Genomic DNA, 9,476 nt, shown 5'->3' on the forward strand with positions numbered 1-9,476 from the left:
AAAAAGCAAAAAAGTAATAATAATAATAAAATAAAATGAAATAAACTATAGTCCATCTACACTATGGTAAACTATGCAGTCCTCAGGGGAAAAAAAGTCATGAAATTTTCTTATATATGTATAGACATGGAGAATATCCGGCTGAATGAAATGTATCAGAGGGAGAGGAAGAGGGACAGACATAGAATGATCACACCCATTTGTGGGATATAGAATACATAGCATGAGACTAATATCCAAGGACAGTAGAAATTAGGGCCAGGAGAATTGGTCCATGGCTGGAAGCTTGTCACAAGAGGATCAAGGGGAGGGACAGAAGGGCAGAGAAGGGCAGAGAAAGACAGAGAAGGAAGGACAAGAACTGATTGCTGAAAGGAGGTAAAGGGACAGACATGATAACCTTTCAGTACCTGCATTGCAAACCATAATGCCCAAAAATAGGAGAGAGAGAGAGAGAGAGAGAGAGAGAGAGAGAGAGAGAGAGAGATCCTCAATCTGCCATAAGAGGTGGCAGGACAGAAGGTGAGGACACTGTGGTGGGATGGGTGCTCGAACATAGTATGACCAAAATCCAATCACAAACAACTTTGTAGCTTTGTATCTCACAGTGATTCAATTTGAAAAAAAAATAAGTTTCCTATTTTGTCGCCTATGTGGGCTGGAGTGATAGCAAAGCAGGTAGCAAAGCCTTGCACGCGACTGGTTCGGGTTTGATTCCCAGCTTTTCATACGGTCCCCCTGAGCACCACCAGGAGTAATTCCTGAGAACAGAGCCAAACATAACCCCTGTGCATTGCTGGGTGTGACCCAAAAAGCAAAAAAAAAAGTTGTATATTTTATTGGCGTGAATTTATTTCTTCTAATCTATGATACTCTGAATATTTTTTAAATTAAGGAGAATGCAGAAGTTCTTTCTAGTTTTACCAGACAGCTATAAAATATTTTCAGGTTAAAATATTGTTTTATTAAGAGCCATGATTTCTTTTTATTAGTGAAACACCATGAGGTAAAGTTGTAGACTTACATATTTTTGTATTTGGGTTTCAGTTATACAATGATCAAGCACCCATCCCTCCACCAGTGCCTAAACTCCACAGCCAATGAACCTTGTAACCCTCCCACCCACCCCCAATTCTCCCACCCCGCCGCACCTCTATGGCAGGGCATTCCCTTTTGCTCTCTTCTTTAGGGTGTTGTGGTTTGCAATAGAGGTATTGAGTGACCATCGTGTTGAGTCTATAGTGTACTTTGAGCGCGCGCATCTCGCATCCCAAGGAAGTCCTCCAAACACCCTTTACTTGGTGTTCTCTTCTCTATCTGAGCTGTGTTTTCCTCCAGCACGTGATGCCAGCTTCCAAGCCTTGGAGCAGACCTCCTGGTACTTATCTCAACTATTCTTGGGTATTTGTGTCCTATTCTATTACTTTATATTCCCCAGATGAAAAAGCACCATGATTTTTAAAGTTATTCATAGTTGAGTTTTATGCAACTATATTCCAATACCAATCCCACCACTAGTGTCAACTTCCCTCCACCAATGCCCCCAGGTCTCTTCCAAACCCTATCTCCTTGGCAGATACCTTTTTTTCAAATTTTATTTTTATAAAGTTGTACCTCTCTATACTGTTACAGAAGATATGCAGCTGCCTGGGGTGGGGAGCAAGAGTCCAATAACTTATTTTGTAGACTTTTGACTCTTCTTGTTTTAGGCTGTGTTGAACCGTGCCTGTCTGCCAAGAGCTTATGACATTTCCAGTGCTTGTGTTTACTGTGCGTGTTCTGTAGTGACGATTTCTTGGTGGATTGTTGGAGTTCTGGCTTCCCGGCGCTTAGACTGCAGCTAACATTGATTTGCCAGTCTGCTGCTCTTCTTCAGACACTTGCTCTCTTCTCCCAAGTCTGTTGGTTTATCTAGCGTACTATACTCTTTGTGAGTTTATTGTCTTACTATTTTACTGATGGGCTGGAGCAATAGCACAGCGGGTAGGGCGTTTGTCTTGCACACGGCCGACCTGGTGTTGATTCCTCCGCCCCTCTCAGAGAGCCCAGCAAGCTAACGAGAGTACCTCGCCCACACAGTAAAACCTGGCAAACTACCCATGACGTATTTAATATGCCAAAAACAGTAACAACAAGTTTCACAATGGAGACGTTACTGGTCCCACTTGAGCAAATCGATGAACAATAGGAGGACAGTACTACAGTGCTAAAGTTTCACCAAATTTCATTATCTTCCCACGATGGTTTATTGCAGTCAATATTCCAACACCAATCCCACCAGCATTACACTTTCCCACCACCGTTATTTCCAATTTTTCCAACCACCACCCAATCCCCATGCACATTTTTTAATTTGGCTACTGTAGTTTGGATCTCCTGCTTTCAGTGTTATTGGTTTTTATTGGTTCTGTGGTTTAGATACGTAGATATATCAAGTCACCTTCTTCTTGCTCCCTCCCTCGATTTCTTTCCTTCTCTTTCTCAGTTCTACAATCCACAAAGCAGATTAGGTATCTCCCGCTTGGATACCCAGCATTCCCTGTCCTGTTACTCTAACGAAATTTCTGACCTAGTTTTTGTCAGGCAATCTGGGTCAAATTATTTTCAAATCCTTTGATGCCATATTCAGCGCTATCCCATACAAACGCCACCTAGGGGTCATTCGGTGAATTGCCTGTCAACCTACCCAGGAAAGCGTTTTCAGGAGTGTTTTCAGATCACATCTACATGTTCACCCATTGGACAGAACTCTGGAATCATACACTACCAGGACTGATTCCTGAGTGCAGAGCCTGGAGTAACCACTATCACTGAGTAATGAGAGACAGAGACAGAGAGAGAGAGAGAGAGAAGAGAGAGAGAAGAGGGGGAAGGGGGGAGGAGAGAGAGAAGAGAGAAAAGAAATTGTTTTCGTCCTGATTACAACTGCCTTAAAATAGAAGTTATTGGGGTTTGGGAAACTCAAAGAGCTGAAGTTCATAGGTGAGGCTCCCTAGATTTTAAGAAAATTAAGTTCTCTGGTCTCAGATGGAAATGACAGATCATAGTTAGTGTGGATAACAGTCCTGTCTTTTCAACATTTTCAGATACATTCATTCATTTCATTTCATTTCATCAACCTGTTATTCGTCGATTGCCTCGAGCAGGCCCCAGTAATGTCTCTTTCATCCTAGCCCTGAGATTATATTCAAGGCTCTTTAGGAGAATAAGACCCATCATTGTTACTGGTATTTGGCATATTTGGTATGCCACGGGCAGTTTGCCAGACTCTGCCCTGTGGGCAGGCTACATTCAATAGCCTGCAAATTTGTCCAAAATAGGAATGAGATAATAAGATGTCATAAAAAAAAGTTCTGATAAGATGTTGCGCGGCCGCAAATGCGGCCGCGCGGTTCCGGAATCTGGATTTTATAGTCTCTGAGTCTTGGCCGCTGATGGGATTACGGCGCCAGGGGGCCAGGTGGTGGGTGTGACCCCCGCCTACTGGAATTTGGAGGATCTGGATGGAAGATGCTCGACTCCAATCCGAGTAGGCTTGGAGGTCTCGGCCCCGGAACCCGCGTGGCTTTGTCCCTCTGCCAGTACCTTCATGTGTGCGGAGAGTGGTCTCAGCATGGTGGTGGCTGGTCCTGGAGGTCTTCGGCTGCCGGAGCCCCGGTGGGGGCGGGGAGGAAAGCTCAACCCGCTCCCCTCCAAGGGGTCCCGGCGAGGAACACCCAGGTGCCGGGGCAGAAGACTGCACTGTTCTCGTCCGGGATCTGGATTTTATAGTCTCTGAGTCTTGGCCGCTGATGGGATTACACGGCGCCAGGGGGCCAGGTGGTGGGTGTGACCCCCGCCTACTGGAATTTGGAGGATCTGGGTGGAGGATGCTCGACTCCAATACGAGTAGGCTTGGAGGTCTCGGACCCGGAACCCGCATGGCTTTGTCCCTCTGCCAGTACATTCATGTGTGCGGAGAGTGGTCTCAGCATGATGGTGGCTGGTCCTGGAGGTCTTCGGCTGCCAGAGCCCCAGTCGGGGCGGGGAGGAAAGCTCAACCCGCTCCCCTCCAAGGGGTCCCGGCGAGGAACACCCAGGCGCGGGGGCAGAAGATACATTCATTGTATACCATTATTTAGCTCAGTCAAACATTTCTCCTCCAATCACTACTATTGGGACTTACACAAGAATAAATTTAAGGTGGCTTCGCAAAAAACTTCTTCTCAGATGTGCAAATGTCAGGGTTTATGTGTCTATTCTTAGAGCAACTGCTTGATGTAAATTTTAGGTTAGTAAAAAAGACTTCCCAGCAAAATAAGTACCACCAACCATTTTATTTATTCTACGTGATGGTGGGAAGATAATGAAATTAGTTGAAAATCGGAAGAGATCTGACATTTAATAATGAAACCCTTGAGAAAATTGTTGTATACTGAAATGAAATATTGCTCATTCTCATAGGGCACAGAAAAATTACAGCTAAGAAAGTCTTCTAAGATGTGGTTGGCCTTTTAAAATTATATAGGAATTGATACTTGAATAAAATACAGTGCAGCATATTGAAATACCAAATGACTTTTCTGGAGCTGGAGCAATAGTGGGTAGGGCATTTGCCTTGCACGCAGCCGACCTGGGTTTGATATTCAGCATCCCATATAGTCCCTTTGAGCACTGCCAGAGTACTTTCTGAGGGCAGAGCTAGGCTTAAGCCCTGTGCCTCACTAGGTGTTACCCAAAAAGCAAAAAAGTAGTGACTTTTCTCTATTAGCCTCACTGTCACTGTCACTGCCCTCCATTATGACACTTTTTATGGTGTTTTGCATGTCAAATACATCACAGGGAGCTTGCCAGGCCTTGTCATGCGGGCAAGATACCCTCCGTAGCTTGCCAGGTTCTCCGAGAGGGGCGGAGGAATCGAATCTGGGTCGACCAGTTTGACCGTGAGCAAGGCAAATGCCCTACCAACTGTGCTATCTGTCCATCCCCTCCATTAGCATATAAATATATATAAAAACTTTATATCAATGAACATTTTGATATTAATTGATTTTGCATCCCAGAGATAACTCCACTTTTGTAGAATATTAAATTCCTGCAGATTACAATTTTATGGTATTTGATTTTTCGCATATATTTGTCAAGATTTCCATCTTCTTCTTTTTTTTTAATTTTTATTAATCACTGTCCTCCCATTGTTCATCGATTTGCTCGAGTGGGCACAGTAACGTCTGCAATTTGAAACTTGCTGTTACTGTGTTTGGCATATTGAATATGAAACGGGTAGTTTGCCAGGCTTTGCCATGAGGGTGAGATATTCTCGGTAGTTTGCTAGGCAAGTGAAACACCATGAAGTACAGTTGTAGATTTACAAATTTTTGTGCTTGGGTTTCAGTTATACAATGATCAAGTACCCATCACTCCTCCAGTGCCAATCTCCACCACCACTGATCCCAGTATCTCTCCCACTCCCAATCCCCCCGCCCATCCACACTGCATCTCTGGCAGGACATTCCCTTGGTTCTCTCTCTCCTTTTGGGTGCTGTGATTTGCAAAAGAGGCACTGAGTGCCAATCATGTTTGTTCTATAGTCTACTTTTAGCATGCATCTCCAATCCTGAGAGGATACTCCCAACACCCTTTATTTGGTGCTCCCTTCTCTATCTGAGCTGCCTTTTCCCCTAGCATGTGCGGCTGGCCTCCAAGCCATGGAGTGAACCTCCTGGTACTTATCTCAGTTATTCTTGGGTGTTAGTCTCCTATTTTGTTCCTTTTTGTTCCCCAGATGAATGCAATCTTTCTATATCTGTTCCTCTCTTTCTGACTCATTTCGCTTAGAATGATACTTTCCATGTAGTACTACTTGTAAGTAAATTTTATGACTTCTTCTTTTCTAACAGCTACATAGTACTCCATTGTGTAGATGTACCAAAGTTTCTTTAACCAGTCATCTGTTCTCGGGCACTCAGGTTTTTTCCAGATTCTGGCTATTGTAAAGAGTGCTGCAATGAACAAACAAGTGCAGATGTCACTTTGACTATATTTTTTTGCCTCTCTGGGATATATTCCCAGGAGTGGTATTGCTGGGTCAAATGGGAGCTCAATTTCTAATTTTTTGAGAATTGTCCATACTGTTTTCCAAAAGGGCTGAACCAGTTGGCATTCCCACCAGCAGTGAAGGAGGGTCCCTTTCTCACCACATCCACACCAACACCAGTAACTTTTGTTCTTTTGGGTGTGGGCCAGTGTCTGTGGTGTGACATTGTTGTTTTGATCTGCATCTCCCTGATGATCAATGATGTAGAGCATTTCCTCATGTGCCTTTTTGCCATTCAGATTTCTTCTTTGAGAAAATTTTTGTTCATTTCGTCGCCCCTTTTTTTGATGGGGTTGTATGTTTAATTCTTGTGGAGTTCAACCAGTACTTTGTATATCCTTGATATCAACCCCTTGTAGGATGGGTATTAGGCGAATATCCTATCCCATTCTGTAGATTGTCTTTGTATTTTGGTCACTGTTTCTTTGGAGATGCAGAAGCTTCTCAGTTTAAGATAGTCCCATATGTCTATCTCTGTTTTCACTTACCTGCCCAGTGGCATGACATCTTTGAAGATATCATTAACTTCAATGTCATGGAGGGTTTTGCCAACTTTTTCTTCAATGTACCTTATGGATTCCAGTCTGATGTTGAGGTCTTTGATCCATTTTGATCTTACTTTTGTACACGGTGTTAGGCAGAGATCTGAACCCATATTTTTGCATGTAGCTGTTCAGTTTTGCCAGCACAATTTGATAAAGAGGCTTTCCTTGCTCCAGTTCACATTTCGTGCTCCCTTGTCAAAGATTAGATGATCATGTTTGGGGGAGATGTCAGTATATTCAACCCTGTTCCATTGGTTTGCAGTTCTGCCTTTGTTCCAGTATCATGTCGTTTTTATTATTACTGCTTTTTTGTGGAGTTTGAATTTAGAGAATTTCATTGCTCCCATTTTCCCCAAGAATTGCTTTAGCTATTCATGGGAGATTGTTGTTCCATATGAATTTCAGGAGTGTTTGCTCCATTTCTTTGAATAATGTCATGGATATCATTGTAGGGATCGCATTGAACTTGTACAATGCTTTGGGAAGTATTGTCATCTTGAGAATGTTAATTCTCCCAATCCATGAGCAGGGGATAGCTTTTCATTTTCTCGTGTCCTCTTTTATTTCCTGAAGTAGCATTTTGTAGTTTTATTTGTACAGGTTCTTTACTTCCTTAGTTAAGCTGATTCCTAGGTACTTGATTTTCTGGGGCACAATTGTGAACAGGTTTGTTTTTTTTATGTCACTTTTTTTCTCTCTCACTATTTGCGTATAGGAAAGCCATGGACTTTTGGGTATTGATTTCATAGCCTGCAACTTTATTATAGAAGTCTATTGTTTCTAGGAGTTTCTTGGTAGAGGTTTTAGTGTTCTCTAAGTATAGTTTCATATTAACTGCTAATAGTGAGAGCTTGATTTCTTCCTTTCCTACCTGGATGCCCTGAATATCTTTTTCTTGCCTAACCACTATTGCAAGTATTTCCAGAACTATATTGTACAGCAGTGCAGAGAGTAGGCATTCTTGACTAGTCCCTGATCTTAGAGGGAAGGCTCTCAGTTTTTCCCCATTGAGGATGATGTTTGCTGTAGGCTTGTGATAGATGGTTTTAACTATAGTGAGGAAAGTCCCCTCAATATCCCTTTTGGCGAGGGTTTTCATCATAGATGGGTGTTGAATCTTGCAAATACTTTCTCTGCATCTATTGATATGATCATATGGTTTTATCTTTTCTTTTGTTGATATGATGATTATGTTGATTGATTTCCGAATGTTAAACCATCCTTGCATCCCCGGGATGAATCCCACTTAGCCATGGTATCACTATCACTGGCTGGAACCGGAGGTCTTTAGCTGCCGGAAATCTGCTTGGGGTGGGGCAGGAAACTCAACCCACCCTCCTCCGAGGAGCCCCAGTGAGGACAGTCTGGTGGGGAGGCAGGAGGCTTTGCGCTGTTCTCTTCCAGGAGCTGGGTTTTATAGTCTCTGGGTGTTGGCCATTGATGGGATTTCACGGTGCAGGGGGGCAGTTGGTGGGTGTAATGTCTATACCAGAATATAGAGGATTTGGGTGGAGGAGGCCCAGTCATGGTGTATGATCTTTTTGATGAGTTGTTGAATTCTATTTGCTAGTATTTTTGTTGAGAATCTTCACATCTATGTTCATCAGGGATATTGGCCTGTAGTTTTCTTTTCTTGTGGTGTCTTTGTTTCCTTTTGGTATTAGAGAGATATGGGCTTCATAGAAACTGTTTGGGAGAGTCTCTGTTTATTCAATTTCCTGAAAAAGCTTGAGAAGAACTGGCAATAGGTCCTCTTTAAATGTTTGGAAGAATTCGCTAGTGAATCCATCTGGACCTGGGCTTTTGTTTTTGGGAAGACTTTTGATTACAGTTTCAATATCCTTGATGTTAATAGGTCTATTCAGGTACTCTAAATCTTCTTGATTCAGCCTTGGGAGATTATAGGAATCCAAGAATTTATTCATTTCTTCTCAGTTCTCTTGATTCATGGCATACAGACTTTCAAAGTAGTCTCTGATGAACCTTTGAATTACTTTGGTTTCTGTTGTGATATCCACCTTCTCATTTCTTATTTGGTTTATTAGCGTTCTCTCTCTCTCTTTCTTTTTGAGTGTTGCTAATGGTTTATCTATCTTATTTATTTTCTCGAAGAACCAGCTCTTGGTTTCATTGATCTTTCGGATGGTTAGTTTCCATTTTTAGTTTTCATGTTGTTGATTTATGCTCTAACTTTTATGATCTCTTTCCTTCTGCCTAATTTGGGCTCCTTTTCTTGGTCCTTTTCTAAGATCTTGAGCTGTGAGGTCAAGTTTTTTATGTGAGCCCTTTCTTCCTTCTTGAGAAATGCTTGCAGAGCTATAAATTTTCCCCCTAACATGGCTTTAGGTGCATCCCATAGGTTATGGTAGCTTGTATATTCATTCTCATTTGCTTTCAGTATCTTTTGATTTCATCCTTGGCTTGCTTCGTGACCCACTCATTGTTCAACATTGAGTTGTTAATTTCAGGGTGTTTGATTTGGTTTTCTGGGTCTGTGTGATTAACTTCTATTCTCAGTACATCGTGGTCTGAAAAGATTGCTGATACTATTTCTATCTTCCTGATTCTATTGAGGTATGTTTTGTGTCCTAGCAAATGGTCTATTTTGGAAAATGTTCCATATGCACTGGGGAAGAATGTGTATTCTTTCTTTTGTGGGTGTAAAGCCCTGTGTAGGTCTATAAGCCTTTTCTCTTCTATTTCTTCCTTCAAATCCAATATTTCCTTGCTGAGTTTTGTCTTGTTGATCTATCCAAAGATGATAAGGCAATTTTGAAGTCTCCAACTACTATTGTGTTGCTAGCAATGTCCTCCATAAAATCTGTTAGCAGTTGTTTTAAGTATTTAACTGGTCC

The sequence above is a fragment of the Sorex fumeus genome, unplaced genomic scaffold (assembly GCF_029834395.1).
Source record: "Sorex fumeus unplaced genomic scaffold, SorFum_2.1 ptg000007l, whole genome shotgun sequence".
Lineage (NCBI taxonomy): Eukaryota > Metazoa > Chordata > Mammalia > Eulipotyphla > Soricidae > Sorex > Sorex fumeus.